This window comes from Cupressus sempervirens, chromosome 9 (assembly GCF_028749045.1).
Source record: "Cupressus sempervirens isolate cs-2001-9-10 chromosome 9, ASM2874904v1, whole genome shotgun sequence".
Lineage (NCBI taxonomy): Eukaryota > Viridiplantae > Streptophyta > Pinopsida > Cupressales > Cupressaceae > Cupressus > Cupressus sempervirens.
This window is the reverse complement of record NC_143126.1, coordinates 717,113,055-717,132,422: the sequence shown is the minus strand read 5'-3', so window position 1 is coordinate 717,132,422 and position 19,368 is coordinate 717,113,055.

Below are 19,368 nucleotides of genomic sequence, written 5' to 3'. Positions count from 1 at the left end.
AAGGGTATTTTTAAGTTTTTGAAAAAAGTTGAGTTTTCACGAAGAAATGAGATTTGACCAAAATAGGTTTAGAGGTCATAAAAGGTGACAAAAATTTGTGCTTTTACGTACCAACTTGGAAATCATTAACTAACAAATCTTTTTCCTGACATAATTATACTATGTAGAGGTCATCAAACTTCAGACAAAGAGCACTGGCATGATCTGCAAGTTCAAAGAATATATAATAATAAGAAATATGGAAACACATTATGGATTTATTAGCACTTTCATCATAGAAAAGGATGTCTATGTTAATTATGTCCTAGTTATACATACCAAAAGGGTGTTGCTATTATGATTTTGACAAGGGTAGGTGTGTGGATGCTTTTGTGAGACATAATAACATGCACATTGTATTACTAACTATAATGAGGTATGTAAAGGACCAAAAAGTTGCCAATAGTTGCAAAGAACCTTTGAAACAAGTATTTTTCATAAGTTTATAATATACTACTCGTTAGAGCTACTATAACTTTGCCACAAAAATACATAAAAAAATTTCCCTAATTATTGTTATGTAATTTTTTGAATGTGGAATACAAAAAAATTCACAAAAAAAGAGTGAACTTGGGTCCTTGGGGAAGCATTCATATTTTACTTCTGTAATGCCCCACCAAGGGATCCAAAAGACCTAACCTAAAGTTTTAGTAAATTTGCCAAACATTTTTTTTAAAAGAATAACATATACAACAATTATAAAATAGCAGAAGCAATAACATACAATATTACATAAGCAAACATAACTGATTACATTCCTTAAGGATCCCAAGACGTTGAATCACATTTAAATTTAAATAATGCTAAGTCCAATAAATAACACATCCACATTAAAAAATAATTACAATTTCATAACCATTTAAATAATATACATTTGTTCTAAATGCCACTTGGCAATAATCAAAATTCGCAATCATCCACTATACATATCACAGGGTATGAAAGGCTAAAAAAATATACATTTATAAAATAAATTACATCATCTTTTTGGATCCATGAAATTAAATACAATACAATAAGTAAATACATCTATCATATAGATATAACCATCCATCATAATACACAAAGATAGAATGAAAGGAAATGCAAAAAAAGGAACTTCAACCACGACATCCACAGACGGATCTCTATGGTAAAAGTAAAAAGCACTACTTATTGGTTTTCAAAGAACAAATGATAATAGTAGTCTGTATATTAAAAAAGGACTATAGAATAAGATATTGTTAGCAAAAATATTTGTGGATGATATTTTATTTACAGGTCATGATGACTTATGTAAATCATTCTCTGAAGAAATGAGGAAAGAATTTGAAATATCAATGTTTGGAGAGATAAAATTCTTTGCTGGTTTACAAGTTCATCAAATGAAGAATGGGATTTACATTACTCAGTCAAAGTATATTAAGGAAATATTGAAAACCTTTGGAATGGAAGATTCCAAATTGGTTGGAACACCTATGTCTACTGGACACAAACTATCTAAGAATGATGATTCAAAGGAGGTAAATCAGACTACCTATAGATCCATGATTGGAAAACTTCAGTATGTGGTACACACAAGGCTTGATATCTCATTGACAGTTGATATAGTTGCAAGGTTTTTTGAAAATCCTAGAGAAAATCATATGATAATAGCTAAAAGAACTGTGAGATATCTAAAAGGAACTTAAGACTATGGTTTATGGTACAAGAAAGGAGGAAACTTTGAGTTGAAATCCTTTACTGATGCAGATTGGGCTAGAAGCATTGATGATAGGAAAAGAGCCAGTGGAGGAGCATCATTTCTTGGAAAGAGGTTAGTATCATGGACAAGCAAGAAGCAAAATTACATCTTTTAGTCTATAGCAGATGCATAATATGTTGTAGTAGTCAATTGTTGTCAGGAATGAAGGAAGAAATCAAGGACCCAATGGTTATATATTGTGATAACACAAGTACAATCAACATATCCAAGAATATAGTGATGCACACTAAGACAAAACACATTGCAATCAAGTATCATTTTATGAGGGAATTGGTTCAAGACAAAGAGGTGCAATTGGAATATGTAAACACCAAAGAGTAGGTTGCAAATTTATTCACCAAGCCATTACCTAAGAATGAATTTTAGTATATAAGAGGTAAGATAGGGGTCAATCCCCTATTTGATGCTAACTAGAGTATAGATTAGTGATGCATCAATAGAGCTTCATTAACAAACAATCAAGTTGATGCAAGGATTTCAGAGCAAGTTTCATATGAATCGGTAAATTAGGTATATTGAAAATTCATTGTATAAAGTTTTTGGAATTTGATGTCAAAGAGGGAGAGATTTATGTCATGCAAATTAATCAAAGGAAGAGATTTGTATAAGAGAAAGAGGGAGAGTTGATTCAGACGGAGTCTGAAGATAAGATGTCAAAGGGAGAATCTTAGAGAGAGTTCTCATGGATGAAGAATAAGCAACAAACTAATGATATTTTCTCCAAATATTTCTATGCATAATGACATGTATTTCCATAAATGTTAAAGAGGGAGATTTTTGAAAATAATTATGCAATTGTATATTGTCATTTATATTACACAAATGTCACACTCTAACTGAGCACAAGTAGTGTTAACCGATCTCTGTTGACACTCCGGAAGACTCCAATATCAACCAACAATATTTTAGTGTAAATTGAGTTAGGCTAGTCAATGAAGGAAGTTAGTATTAACCGAGTTTGGTCAATTACCAAAGAAAGTCTTGTATTAGCCTAGTGTTTAGTCTAGTGTTAGTCAATTGATAGTAGATTAATTTTGTTAATTAAATGGTTAATACAAGCCATGTAAGTGGATATTAAATGTTTATTTGAAAGGGTATTCAAGAAATCGAGTTTCATATATATGAAAGGTCAAGTTGTGGATTGAATCAAACAATTTGAAGGATGAGAAAGATGTGAAATAAGAAGGATATCTGATTAAAGACAAAACACCCAAGGAGCTATAAAGTATACTAAGATCAAAGGGGGATCAAGAGGATAAACTAGAATAGTGATATGAATCTATAAAGTCATTTCCTTCATCAATCAAGTCAATCATTGCTACTCTCTAACAATTGTAGCAGTGAAGAAATCTCTTATCAAAGTTGGCTTAACAATCATTTTTTGTAAATCCTCTAACAAGGTGTCATTTCTAATTGAAGTGTTTGAAGACCTCTAACAAGGCCACTCCTAATAGGGTGGTTCAAATACAGGGTCACATTTTACCCTATGTTTTGTAACCTTTAACAGGGCTGGCTCCTAATAGGGCTCACTTCAGAAGAGTGAAAAGTTGTAACTATTTGCATTGGTGGTTTTCCCAAATTGGGTTTTCACGTTAAATCTTGGTGTCTCATGTGTTTATGTTATTTTCTTAATGCTTTATGTTTCTAAAACTAAGTTACTAAAGATTAATACATATTAATATCTTAAGACTGCCTTGTTAAATGAGTTACAGTGTATATCTACTTCTAATCGAGAAAAGAAACGATTTGGTTTACTAAGTGAGAATTTTAAATGGACATCTAAGGGAATTGGAATTGTTTTTGTGGTAATTGATTTGCCCCTACCCTCTCAGTTATGCCTCTTACATTTCCAACACTAGGCTTAGTGATGCAGGAGCATCCAGTGGTGTAAAGGCAATCCTATATCACCCAAAAATATGCTTAATGTCAGTTTCTATTTAATGTGCTTTCATTTTTGTATACCCATTTGGGTCAAATAGAGATTCTAACTCTCATTGTTCCACTATTGGTTTCTTGGGTTAGAGTTTTTGAGCACCTTGGGATATGTGCCAATGTAAAAAATAGGTTAGTTTGTAATTGAGTCATAATTATGATGAGTTAGAGGGTGTAAGTTGGAAGGATTATTATACTTATAATTTAAAGCATTACAAAAAAAGAATCAAGTCAAAAGGCTTTACAGTTTGAAAGTTATTGTAGTTTTAAGTTGTTTGGAGACCCCCTAAGAGTACTTTAATTGAGACACTAAATGGCCTCATATAGGCCCAAAAAATGGGAGATGAGAAAATCTCATCCATAGGGCTGTAGAGTGCTTGGAGAGCTTTCCAAAAATGTAAAAGGTTCATCAATCAGAGTCTCGAATCAAAAGTTATGCCTCCCAGAAGTTGCACTACTATTTTTGGTTTCTTCTAATTTTACACTGACTTCTGACATGTTTTATAGAACCTTTTGTTTTGGCGATGGATGCCAAATGAAATATTCTAAAATGTATTCCTAACCCTAAACCTAATTTGGGTTACTTAAGGACATTTCTGGCATTGTAAATGCAATTTTGGTGGAGTTTGGGAGAGGGTACTATGAGGAGGAGTTTTCTCTAGAATCAAACAACATTGTAAACCCATAGGGCATATCTTTGAGTCTATTTTCATTGTACTAAATGTAATAGCATATCACTTCTGATAATAATATTCCTCTTTTCCTATTGTGTTCATTTTTTCTTGAGTTGTGCCCTCATCAAGTGGTATCAGAGCATGTTTTCCTAAGTGTGTAGATAGAGCGCTGATTGTGAGGTAGTTTGCACCAAGACTGTGTGGTTGTGGGTTTTGATACAACGAGAAGATGCCTCCATAAAGGGAGCATGGTGGAAGGGCTAGATTTTTTTCCTCCTGAGGTTAGAGTTGTATAGAGACAAGTCCAGGCATTGCAAGAGGAGATCTGTAGAGGGATGAATGTTGTCGTAGATGACGAAAGTAAGGAAGAAAATGGAGAAGGATATATTGTGTAGGAAGGGGAAGGAGACAAAGAAGTCCTAAACTAGGTGGAGGATAAGCTTTTCAAGGCCATTGCCAAGTTGGGAAAAAGACCTAAAATTGACGTTGGCATGTTTTTAAGAAATCTAAACCCGGATGAGTTGATTGATTGGATCAATGAGCTAGAGGAATATTTTGACTATGAGGAAATCAGGGGCCCTGATAGGGTTAAGTTTGTGAAGGCCATGCAAAAATTTGGTGGCAAGAGATTTAGTTAGAAAGAAATAGAAGAGGAAAGGAGAAAATAACAAGATGGGATCGCATGGTGGACAAACTAAAGAAGCAATTCATTTTTGTTGATTACGAGCTTGATTTGTTCAAGAAGATGCAAGGGTTAAAGCAAGTGGGAAAATTTGTCCAGGAATATATAGAGGAATTTTATCAAGTCTTTATTAGGGTGGGGCATGTAGAAGCAAATAAGGAGAAGGTTGCCCATTACCTTAATGGGTTAAGACCTAGCATTGAGGAGGAATTAAGTCTGGTTAGAATGACTAGCATTGGAGAGGCATACCAGTTTGCTTTGTAAGTTGAGGAGAAGTTAAACAAAAAGTTTTATGGAAGGAAAAGAGGGTGCAATCAAGGAGGAAGGGGTGGTGGTAGATCATTTGGAGGCTGAAACGAGAACTAGAAGAAAAATGAAGATGTGGGTACCAACCAAAACTAGAGGAACGAGGGTTTCAACCACTCCCATGATCAAAACTTTAGAGATCAGAGAGGAAGAGGTCAAGGACATGGAAAAGGTTCAGGAAGAAGAGGATTCTGTGGTACCTATTTTCATTACAATGAAGAAGGTCATCGTGCCTTCGAATGCCCTCAATGCCAAGGAAGGACAGATAGGAGAGCTGATGGCCAAGTAAGGGTTGATCATGTAGATGATGATGCACAATCATTGCATTCAAAGGATGCAGAAAGATGAGAGGTTCTAGTTAATGAAAGGGTCTTATTGAGTGATGAGACTGAACCTGGACAAAGGAAGAGTTTGTTTCGTACCAGGTGCAAGTGTGAGGGCAAATGTTGTGATGTGATTGTTGATGATGGAAGCACTGAAAACTTGTTGTCAGAGGAGATGGTCTCAAAACTAAAGCTCAAAAGGGAGAAACACCCCCAACCCTATCAGATTGCTTGGGTGCAGGATGATCATAAGATACTAGTTAATGAGCAATGTTTGGTAAAGTTCAAGATTGGGAGTTACCATGACTAGGTTCTCTATGACATCATTCCAATGGATGTCTACCATGTATTGTTAAGAAGGTCATGGCAATTTGATAGACATGTTGTACATGATGGTCATGCAAATACATACTCTTTGAAAAAGGATGGAGTTTGCCACAAATTGAAGCCCTTGATAAAAGAGGGTGAAAATGTGTGCAATAGTGCTAGGGTATGTCTTGTTGATGGAAGAAAATTTCTAGATGGCATGAAACATCAATGTATGTGTTATGCTTTGATTCCTATAAAAGATAAGGAAGGTAGTAGTGAAATTCCACTTGAAGTTTCAAGTCTATTAAGTGAGTATGGGGATATCATCTCTGATAATGCTCCAGAAGGGTTGCCGCCAATAAGTCAAATTAGTCATCAAATAGATTTAGTCCCTGGAGCTAGCTTTCCTAACAAGGCTGCTCATAGGGTGACTCTTACTGAGACTGAGGAGCTAAACAAACAAGTTTAGGAGTTGCTGAGGAAAGGATTGATTCGAGAGAGCTTGAGTCCATGTGTAGTACCTGTAGTGCTAGCACCAAAGAAGGATGGAGAGTGAAGAATGTGTACAAACTCTTGGGCTATAAATAGAATAACCATCAAGTACCAATTTACTTTGCCAAGAATGGATGATCTCATGGACTATTTGAGTGGAGTTTAGTACTTCACAAAGATAGATCTCAAGAGTAGTGGCTATTACTAGATACGAATACAAGAGGGAGATGAGTGGAAGACTACATTCAAGACCAAGGAGGGTCTATATGAATGGTTAGTCATGCCCTTTGAACTAACCAATGCACCAAGCACCTTCATGCGGCTTATGAATGAGGTACTAAAGAAATTTTTGGGAAACTTTGTTATTATCTATCTGGATTATATTTTGATTTTCAGTAAATCATTGGATGAACATTTATTGCACATTTGTAGTGTCCTTGAAAGCTTGAGGGAAGAGAAATTGTTGATTAATTTGAACAAGTGTAGCTTTGTCAAAAGGAAGTTAGTTTATTTGGGGTTTATTGTATCAGTTGAAGGTCTCAAAATGGACCCAGAGAAGGTGAAGGTCATCTTGGAATGGCCTACTCTAAGGTTTGCTACTGAGGTAAGGTCATTTCATGGTTTGGCTAGTTTTTACAGAAAGTTCATTAGGAATTTTAGTAGCATATGTTCACCCCTAATTGAAAAAATGAAGGGGGATAGAAAAGAGTTCAAGTGGACTATAGGAGTTACAAGGAGTTTTGAATTGATGAAGAAGAACGTGACAAAGCAACCTGTGTTGGGGTTTCTTGATTTCAACAAGGTATTCCAAGTGGATTGTGATGCTAGTGGCAGTGCTATTGAGTCTGTGTTGAGCCAAGAAGGTAAACCTATTGCCTATTTTAGTGAAAAATTGAATGATGAAAAGAAGAAGTACTCTATTTATGATCAGGAGTTCTATGCAATAGTTCAGGACTTAAAGAAATGGTGGCATTATTTGTTGCCGAAAGAATTTGTCTTGTATACAAATCACTAGGCATTATAGTACCTAAATAGCCAAGGTAAATTGAATTAAAGACATTTGAAATGGGTAGAGTTCATGCAAATCCATACATTTGCATTGAAACATAGAGGTGGAAGGTCTAATAGGGTTGTAGATGCATTAAGTAGGAGACAGTTGTTGCTAATAGTAATGCAAGTTGAAGTGGTTGGGTTTGATAAACTCAAGAATCTGTACCCTAAGGATCCTAACTTTGTAGAGGCATGGAAGGCTTGTAAAGAACCTATTACTCTAGACAGGACCAGGTGGCTAGATTACTTGATTCAGGATGGTATGTTGTTTAAGGGCAATCAATTTTGTATTCCAAGGAGTTCTATGAGGGAGAACTTGATTAAGGAGAAACAAAGTGGAGGGATGGTAGGAAACTTTGGTCGAGATAAGACCATTTCCATTATTAGAGAACATTATTTTTGGCCTCAATTGCCACCAGATGTGAAGAAGTTTGTGCATAGTTGTCAAGTATGTCAAACGACCAAAGGATTTAGTCACAATATTGGACTCTATCAGCCATGGCCTATTCCATCGAAGCCTTGGGAGGACATAAATATGGATTTTGTACTTGGATTGCCAAGGACACAAAGGGGTAATGACTTAGTATTTGTGGTGGTTGATAGGTTTTCTAAGATGGCACATTTCATTCCATGCCACAAGACTCATGATGCAATACATATTGCAATTTTTTTTTCAGAGAGGTGGTGAGGTTACATGGTCTCCCAAAAAGTATTATTTCTGATAGAGATACTAAATTTGTTGGGTATTGCTGGAAGACTTTTTGGAAGAAGTTGAAGATAGAATTAAAGTTTAGTTTTGCACATCATCCACAAACTGATGGACAAACAAAAGTAGTGAATAGGAGTTTGGGCAATTTGCTAAGATGTTTAGTAGGAGATAAGCCTAAGGGATGGGATTTCATTCTAGCAAAAGCAAAATTTGCTTACAATAATTCTGTTAATAGGAGTATTGGTAGATCACCATTCCAAATTGTGTATGGGAGTAGTCCAAGGATTGCACTAGAGCTGAGGAAGATGAAGCAAGGGGAGAGAACAAGTGCTAAGGTAGAAGAATTTGTTGAACATGTCAAGAACCTACACGAGGAGGTACATGCACATATTACCAAGATGAACCAACAATATAAGGCTAGGGAAAATCAAGAGAGGAGAAATAAGGAGTTCCAAGTTGGGGATTTGGTTATGGTATACTTGAGGAAGGAACGATTTCCAGTGGGTACCTACAACAAGCTGAAGATGAAGAAATTTGGCCTCTGCAAATTTTTGAAGAAACATGATTCAAGAAATGCATATGAGGTGGAATTGCCAGATGGGATTCACATTTCTCCTATTTTTAATGTTGCAGACTTAACAGAATATCATGATGATGGTGCAGATGAGGAGTTGATGCTGGAGCCATGTCTAATTTTGATTTCTAAGAAGGAAGAGATATAAGAAATTTTAGATAGTCGTGTGGGCTGGAGTACTAGAAACATGCAGTATGAAGAATACCTGGTGAAGTGGAAAGGACAACTAGTAGAATATTCAACTTGGATATCTGCAATGGAGGTTTCCCATTTGGATTTTCCTCAACCAGCTATAAAGTGACATGGTCACTTTTCAATCTACCTTGGGTATTTGATGCAGGAGCATTTAATAGTGTAAGGGCAATCCTATATCACCCAAAAATATGCTTAGTGTTAGTTTATGTTTAATGTGTTTTCATTTCTGGATACCCATTTGGGTCAAATAAAGGTTCCAACTCTCATAGTTCTACTATTGGTTTTTTGGGTTAGAGTTTTTGCGCACCTTAGGATACATGCCAATGCAAAAAATTAGGTTATTTTGTAATTGAGTCATAATTATGATGAGTTAGAGGGTGTAAATTGGAGGGATGATTATAATTGTAATATAAAGCACTCCAGAAAAAGAATTAGGTCAAAAGGCTTTATGGATTGAAAGTTATTGTAGTTTTAAGTTGCCTAGAGACCTCCTAAGAGCACTTCACAATAAGATTTGAGGCACTAAATGGCCTTGTACTAGCTCAAAAAATAAGGGACACATAAAGCTAGTTCATAGGCCTATAGAGTGCTTAGAGAGATTTTTGGAAATGTACACGGTTCATCAATCGGAGTCCCAGATCAAAAGTTATGCCTCCTGGAAGTTGGACTACCATTTCTAGATTCTTCTAATTTTACATCGACTTTTGATGTGATTTCTAGAACCTTTTGTTTTGGCAGTGGATTCCAAATGACATATTCTAGAATGTATTCCTAACCCTAAACCTAATTGGGGTTACTTTAGAACATTTCTAGCATTGTAAAGGCAATTCTTGGTGGAATTTGAGAGAGGGTACTGTAAGGAGGATTTTTTTCTCCAGAATCAGACCATTCTAAGCCCGTAGGGCATGTCTTGAGTTTATTTTCATTGTATTGAATGTAATAGTAGGTCACTTCTAATAATAATATTCCCCATTTCCTGTTGTGTTCATCTTGGTCTTGGTTTGTGCCCGCATCAGGAAAAATGTTCATTTTGCACATACGAGAAGAGAGATGGGCCTAGCATGCTGAAGATTCAAAATTTCCACTCTCAAAATAGTTGTAATCTGGCCCTATTAAACCTCCCCATCTTTGAAGATTGTAAATACAAGTAGCCTAAAATAAACAAAAAGGTCAAAAAATAATTTAAAAAATTGAAACAAATTTAATTATGACAAGAATTTACAAGCATATTTAACGAAAAACCTAATGATTTTCTCATTAGGCAACGAAAATAACTAACCTGAGTCTTGTTTTGCACAATAAAAATGAGCCACATAAAACTCATATTGATTGGTTCATGATGAAATCGAAGAGAGGAGGAGGATAATGCTCAAGAATGGGTGAGCTATTGTTTTGGATCTTATTCTAGAAAAATAAGATAAACCATCTTTTTTAATTATTGAAATTTAATTTTAATGATCAACTATTATATTTAAGTCTACTGATATTTAATTATTTAATTTGATTGGCTCATTGACTTGGTCAAATGAAAAAATATGGATCAAATGAATATATAAGTTATAGGTCAAGAGGGAACTAAATAGAACCACATAACGATAGTTAACATTGGCATGGATTCAAGAAGATCTTAAGTTCTTCTCTCACCTATATATATGTACACACACACACACATATACAAATATACATATATGTATGTACATATGCATATACATAAGTACATACATACATACATATGTGTATACATTATGTATACACATATATGTATCTATATATTTGACCCCTCCACTTTGTACTAAAAATATTAGCAACAAAAGGAAACTTTAAAAGTGGTATTTACCAAAGACAACAAAAACTATGACTTAACTTCATGTATGATGTTTAGGCTAGGCAAATTTTATGCATAACATAATGTCATTGGAAAAGAGCGAGCTCACATCAACCCCTACCTTTTGCACATCATTCAACAAAATCAAATGTGGTCCATGCAACAAGAGTCCCACTATTTGCTAATAAAAAAAGAGTTTTTCTATTGCAAATCCACTACAATTTTCCCTAGCATATGTCTACATACTTCTCTATACATGGAATATCTTTATTAATGGAATACGTAAGATAATATATTTTGATTTTATGGAGTTGTTTCCCATCTCTCGCATATTGAGATCTCATTCAAAATATTTCATAGCAGGTGCCTCGAGGAGTTGTTCTTTTGGAATTAAAATTAAAAATTGAAAATATTTATCTTGTTGAATGTTATTTATCTATTGATATAAACATATAAAAAGTGTGATAAAGGAGAGAGAAAGATAACAATCTTAGGTTTCTATTTTAGATAATGAAAAATGATCATACAATCTCATATACCATAAATCCAAAACTACAAAATACAATTATTTGGAATGTTGTTCCAAATTTCCCTGTAATGTTTCGAGCTGGTAATGTACACCGACCAATAGCAGAATACAAAGACACCAAGATTAGTTGATTTTGTACAGTATTAGGGAAGTAGGTATGAAGGTTGTACGACCTGAGATAGAGGACCGTACAGAGGAGTGGAAGATAATACGTGGGCCATACAGTGATGTGAAATGTTCATGGACACACTTTGTATCTTGAAGGGTGTACGAAGATGAGGTCGTATGATAGTCAAGGGATGGTCGTACGGGGGTCAAAGGGATGTCGTACAACATCCAAGGAAAGTTCATATGAGGGTCAAAGGGAGGGTGTATGACTATCAAGGGAAGGTCGTACGAGAGTTAGAATGGCAGTTGGTGGTGGGTTGGGATGATGTATATGGTGAGTACGATTGAGAGGGTAGCGGATAGGTGAAGGATATGGCAAGAGTGGATGGTGTATGTAGGAAGGACAAATTGTGTTCGCTACGCCCGAGTATTTTATGCGTCCACATAGGAAGACCACCTATTAACAATTTACATATGATAGAGAAACAATAATAACACTCCAAATTTTTCAAAAATAATGATAGATAAAATATCGCTCCAATTTGTCAGATCTGAGCCAAACCATACAAACGAAATAGGGTGAGGTTGAATCCCACTGAAACTGAATGAGCCAAGTAGGGAAGATCTTTCACTTCCAAAATGGCAAACAACAAGGTACTCCAATAGGAATTCATAGTACAAAGAAAATGATCCAAATTGCATGCCTAAAACAACTTACAAGAAGGCCTTATAAAGAGCTTCAAGGAAACTTCCTAAAGGATTACAAAATGGCAATAAGCTGACAAGTAATAAACAAAAATAAAGAGTGAGCCTTAAAAACATTGATTCTTGACCACATAACAAAATATTATTATTTAATAATATTGGGGACATTACAAACTTAGACACTCTAGACTTTTCTCGCCTTCACAGGTGGCGTCCTTGACAGGAAGATCCTTCCATCATACAAGGAACTCTTTAATGGTATGGGACCTAAGCTTCTTCTCCCAAACATCTATGATTTGCTGGCTCTAAAATTAATTTCCCTTCATCAATGGGAGGCAATTTCTTCGACATTGTGACATGTTGTCCAATAGCCTTCTTCAGTGATGACACGTGAAAAACATTGTGGATTCGACTCCCATCAGGAAGCTCCAATTCGTAGGCAACTTCTCCTACCTTTTGAACCACTCTGTATGGTCTGTAGAAGCGTGGTTTTAGTTTCTCCTTACTAGATGACTTCAAGGAGGATTGTTTATATGGTTGAAGTCGATAGTATACCAGATCACCCACCTCAAAAATTCTCTCAATTTGATGTTGGTTTGCAAATATCTTCTATTGATTTTGAGCCCTCTATAGATTTTCCTTGAGAGATCTCATGATATCTAAACTCTCCTGTAGCCAATCTTTAGCCATCAGTGCATGACTGTCTCCCAATGCCAAATCCATGAATGATGAAGGTTCATAACCATACAATGCTTTGAAGGCTGGCATGCCTATTGACATGTGATAGGTAGTGTTGTAACAATGTTCACCTAGATGCAACCAACGTACCCATGCTTTCTGCTATGTTGAAACATAATTCCTCAGATAGCCCTCCAACCATTTGTTCACAATCTCTGTCTGTCCATCTGACTGTGGATGGTAGCTCGCACTTGGTGACAACTTTGTTCCTGCTAGCCTAAATAACTCCATCCAAAAAATGCTAAGGAAACAACTATCTCTGTCACTTACTATATTTCGTGGGAGACCATGTAAGCGGAAAACCTCACAGAAGAACAACTCAACCACTTGCAATGCTTGGTACCCGGTGGAAATGGAAAAGAAATAGGCATACTTGGTCAAACGATCAACCACAAAAAAAATGTAATCCTTCCCCTAAACTTTGGGTAGCCCAGTGATGAAATCAATTGAAATAATTTCCCACTTTTGATCAAGGATTGGCAATGGTTGGAGAAGTCCTACAGGTAGGGTGTTCTCAGATTTGTTTTGCTGACAGGTAGAGCATTCTCATACATACTGTAAGACATCATTCTTGAGGCCCTTCCATGCAAAATGTTCTCGGATTTGCCTATAGGTTTTCAGGTATCCTGGGTGTCCAGCCAACACTGAATCATGCATCTCCTTTAGAATTCTTTCCTTCATTTTGGACTCGAGCACCAGATAAATCTTGCCCTTGTAGTAGATAATATCATCTAACACCTCATACCTTTCATCTTGTACTTGACCATCCATCAAATGATAGGAAAGTATGTTCTTGGATTATTCAATCAATAGGTATTCCTTCCAATCTACTGAAATTTCAGATAACGAGCATACTGTAGGCCTTCTTGATAGAGCATCAGTCACTACATTATGTTTTCCCTTCACATACTCAATATCAAAGTCAAAAGCATGGATTTTTCTTATCCACTTATATTGTTGTTCATTTAAATCTTTCTACTCTAAAAAATATCTCAGGCTGTTGTGATCTATCCGCACCACAAATATTGCTCCAACAAGATATTGTCAAACTTTGTTAGTGCATGCATGATTGCAAGCATCTCTTTATCATTGATGGAGTACAATTATTCTTCTTTTGAGAGTTTTCAACTTTCAAATGCAATGGGGTGACGATTTTGCATCAACACCACCCCAATACCTCCTACTGAAGCGTCACACTCCAAGATGAAGGACATATTGAAATTGGGTAGTTCTAGCACCGAGCATGAACTCATGACTTCCTTCAACTTGTCAAAAGTGTGTTGTGCCTTCATATCCCAATGAAAAGATCCTTTTTTGTCAGGTTTGTCAATGGTGCACTAAGTTGTGAGAACCCCATCACGAACCTTCTATTATAACTACACAATCCAAGGAATCCATGTAGATCAGAGAGAGTCTTGGGAGGCGGCCAATCCAAGATGGCTTGAATCTTTTCTTGGTGTACTTGAAACCCTTGAGCACTGGTTATATGCCCCAAATACAATATCTGTGTCATTTCAAACATGATTTATGTTACCCTCTTTTGCAATTTGTTGATCATCTTCTTTGACTTCTAGATCCTCATCCTCTTCACTGTTTGACATCACCTCAATGTAATGGATCTTCCCCTCCCCTAAGCATCAGTGTCCTGGTTCCCATGATTTCTTACAATTAAAACATAGCTTCCTCTCAAATCTTGTCTCATAGCTTCATGTATTGACTGCTTCTTTGGAGGAAGCTTGTTATCTTTCTCCTTTGGAGCGATGGGTCGCCTAGCATGTGAATAACTTTTAGAAGAAGAAGTGGATACTGTCATGTCTCGTGCCTTCTTGATTGCTGCTACAAGTGTGTCAGGGTCAAAACCCTTCACCCAACCCTTTAAGGGTTCAGTCAACCCATCCATGAATAAAACAACAAGTCTTCTCTCTAAAATGTCTGTCACTAGTATTGATAGCCTCTGAAATTTTGTAATGTAGCTCTCTACTGTTCCAGTTTGCTTCAGTTGTGCCAACTCCTTGAAGTTGAGCTTCAGATCTTTTCTATCAAAGTGGTCAATAAGTCTCTCCGTGAAATTGGCATATGAAGTGATTTGATCATGATCGAGGGTGACCATCCCATGGTGCCAACATTCATGGGTGATTCCCTCCAAGTGAAGTGCTACAAATTTGATTGCCTCTTCTTCGGGCATGGGTTTGAGCTAGAAGTATGTATTAGCCATTTGAAGCCATGCTCATGTTGATGTATACCCTGATCCATCAAAGCAAGATAAGTTTACTTTTCTAATCTTTTATCTAATGTCATCATTGTAATTGCCCTGCCTCCTAGAATATCTCATCCGCAAATCTACATAATCCTTAAAGGACAATTCTGCACCAAATTTGACATCAGACTAGTCTTGATGGAATTGATCTTGCATCTCAAGGAAAGTAGGCTCTTGTTCCCTAGGTTATTCCAACCGTTGGGAAAATGTCGACATCATTGGTCATGAGTGGGATCACTCTGTGTGAAGCCTTTCATTGACAGAGTTATCACCATGCCCATTGTGTCCTCCATTTGACCTTCCTTGTGCCAAAAGTCGAAGGGTCTCACCAATTTGATATTTGCCCCTTCGCCAAGGTCTCACTGAGCTATCATTGTCCATTTAACAAGGTCTCACTGAGTTGTTGTTGTCCTCTTGTCAGCTCCCTTAGAGGTTGCATCATCTTAGTGCTTGATTCACCCATTCTTCCTACTAATTAGGATCTTGGTGACATCTAATGTCACCGACAAGTTGGCAAGATCACTAGCTCTATTACCACTTTAATGTTTCGACCTAGTAGTGTACATCGACCAATAGCACAATATAGAGACACCAAGATTAGTTGATTTCGTATGGTATCAAGGAAGTAGGTATGAAGGTCATACAACTTGAGATAGAGCACTGTACAAAGCAATGGAGGATAATATGTGGGTTGTACGGTGATGTGGGGTGTCCGTGGGCACACTTTGTATCTTGGAGGGTGTACAGAGATGAGGTTGTATAGAAATCAAGGGACGATCGCACATGGGTCAAAGGGAGGTCGTACAATAGCCAAGGGAAGTTCGTACAGGGGTCAAAGGGAGGTTGTACGACTGTCAAAGGAAGGCTGTACATGAGTCAAAATGGCAGTACAATGGTGGGTTGGGATGAGATATATGGTGAGTACGACTGAGAGGGTACTGTGATAGGTGAAGGATATGGCAAGAGTGGATGGTGTATGGAGGAAGGACAAACTATGTTTGCTACGCTTGCGTATTTTATGCATCCACACAGGAAGACCACCTGTTAACAATTTACAAATGATAGAGAAACAACAATAACATTCTAGATTTACCAAATATAATGATAGATAAAATGCCGCTCCAATTCGTTAGATCTAAACCAAACCATACAAACTGAATAGAGTGAGGTTGAATCCCACCAAAATCAAACGAGTCAAGTAGGGAAGATCTTTAACTTTCGAAATGGCGAACAACAGGGAACTTCAATAGGAATTCGTAGTATAGAGAAAATAATCCAAATTGCATGCCTAAAACAACTTACAAGAAGGCCTTATAAAGGGCTTCGGGGAAACTTCTCGAAGGATTACAAAATGGCAATAAGCCAACAAGTACTAAACAAAAATAAAGAGTGGGCCCGAGAGATTAAAAACATTGATTCTCGATCACATAACAAAATATTATTATTTAATAATATTGGGGACATTACACTGCTATTCTGATTTTTTATCTTGAAACTGCTCCAAAACTAACTTAATGTTGTTTTTATTAAACTAAGGCTCTAAGCTTGGAAGATGTGATTGTTCAGTGTGGCAATGGGCTTCTTCTGTTAAATCTGTACTATGCTTGTAAGATCCAGTCATAATCATAATCAACAAATGAACATATAACATATGCCCAAAACATAGCCACACATAAAAGCACTCCAAAATGTTCAAAACCTTGCAATCTGTTATACCATTAATAATAATCTTATAAGCATCAGTAAAATGTTATCTGAAAACATATAATCATAGGTGTTAAAAACTTATTTAGACTACAACATAACGAAATAACTAGTCATCGAACCACAAATAGCCTAATGCCAACCAAGAAAATAATTGGAGCCATACTAAGGGAGTTGGAAAACTTAAACATACACATTTGAAATAGATGCCCTTTTCAAACTCGTTAACAAGCAATAGCCAGACAAAATGACATTGTTTCCTATATGTCAAGGTTTTCATGACTATATGAGCAATCAACATAATGCAACGGACAGAGCTTGAGCAAATGTCTTAAAATTAGTTGTAAACCATAATCAATTCAAGGCACTTATCAATTATGAGCCCTAGAATGTGTGGATACCAATTGAAATGAAAGAAACTACGATTTCACATAATAAATGATTGTTCCCTAATTTTGTATAATTTATCAAATGCAAAACTAAAAAGAAAGTGCCCGAGAACAAGACAAGAGGAGTTGACAATTCATGATGAAAAATTGAAAGACCTTCAACTCCTCCAATGACTATTTTGGGATGTGTTATCCAATCCAATGAATGAAATGTATCTTCCAGTAAATTAGCTATTTTGTAAAGTATATAAGAAAGATCTATAAATAAGAAGCTTCCTATCATTTCACTTCAAGAAGTGGCGTAAGAGAGGTATAAGCCTTGATACAGATATGAGTGCCCATTCTATAACATCTGCTCTCTTGACAGAGAAATTTATGATTCACACTTTATTCAAATGTTTTAGATATTAGTAGACTCCACAATCATGAGTATGACAAGGCCCAAGCCACCAAATGCACCTCCTAAGATTGCTCCTAAATGTTTGTCATTTCCACCAGCGGATTCAAGCGTTTGAGGTCGATGAGAGGGGCTTGTTCCCCAAAACCAAAAAATGATAGCTTCCTTGCAGAATATAATAATTGACATTCTTTAGGAAACCGCTGCATTTCTACTCCCTATAAACATTTTCGCTCAATGATCAATACTACATACGAAAGACAATTTGGTATTTTATTCTGAAAGGAATTATTTGAAAATTTCATAGCAGTGAAATGGTGAAAACCTGTAAGCTCAGCTGGCAAGCTACTGTAGAAGTGATTATGAGAGAGACTAACATTCCTAAGATTTGCCATTTTTTTTTATGAAACATGGTAGTAGATTTATAAAATTATTTTGATCCAAGCGAATTATTGGGAGTGCACTACAGTTGGAAATTTCCTCAGGAATTGGCCCTTGCAGATCGTTACATGGAAAATTCAAATTTGTCAGATTTTGAAGTCTTCCAAATGCTTTTGGAATGAAACTAGAAAGTGCATTTGAAATCATATCAAGGTCATCCTGCAACAAATACATATGCACTCAACTTTAGTTTATTCCTGTTGATTTTATTCCTCAATGACAATAGTCACCTTTATTAGACAAGAAAATGATGTGGAGAGTATCATATATTTTTTCTCTACAACAAAAGTTCATATCAGCATTACAAAACACTTCCACCAATGCATATTGCTGGTGTTTTTAATTGCAGTAATTGGCGCACACAAAACATATCATTCAAACACTAAATGTAATAAAGTTGACACCTTAATAAAAAATACAAGTTCAGTATGTTCAATTCAAGACAGAAGGAAGAACTGTAAATCCAAAGTACAAAAAAATTCCCACCATTTATCTTACTATTGCATGTCTTGGCATCGCACTGTGTTGGAAAGCAACATTTCACTTGAAGAAAATGCAACCATTATATCACTTTCCGACTTAATGAAAATATATTAATATTATTATATGCCCTTCATATGGTGCTGGATGTGATGATCAGAGGTCAATAATTTTAATTACTAAAAAATACTGTATAACAGAAGACAATCCAAATAGGAAAATAATTTAAATGTACACAAAATAAATGTAAACGAGTAATGTGTAAGAGTGCTTCCAGCCAGATTAATTATAAGAAATTAAACAGGTATGCTATATAGAAGCACGCCACATTTCTCAGGATACGGACAAGACGTTGGCTTTCGATTTTCTGCTTAATATTCTGAAAGAAAAAGATAAAATACTACCAACCTAAATGAAGATAACCAAAACCAATATAAAATGAGAAATTAAAAATCAAAAAATCACTTTCATAGAAAAATTTGTATAGACCATACTGTAAATAGAGATTACCGATTTTTGAAAGACAAATTAATTGGATTTGAATCATTGAAAACATTAATCTCCGGGTTTAGGAGGCGGGACTAATAATAACCACATTTCTATATTTCCAAGTCAAGTATTTTCTATTACATTTATGTTACTGATGAATGGTTCAACAACTGGTATGTCATTTGCTACGACAACCAGAAACTCCATGAGACCTGATAGAATGCTCAATTCTAAACATAAGTGCTTCAATGATCTCTACTTTCGCAGTCCTTTGTCT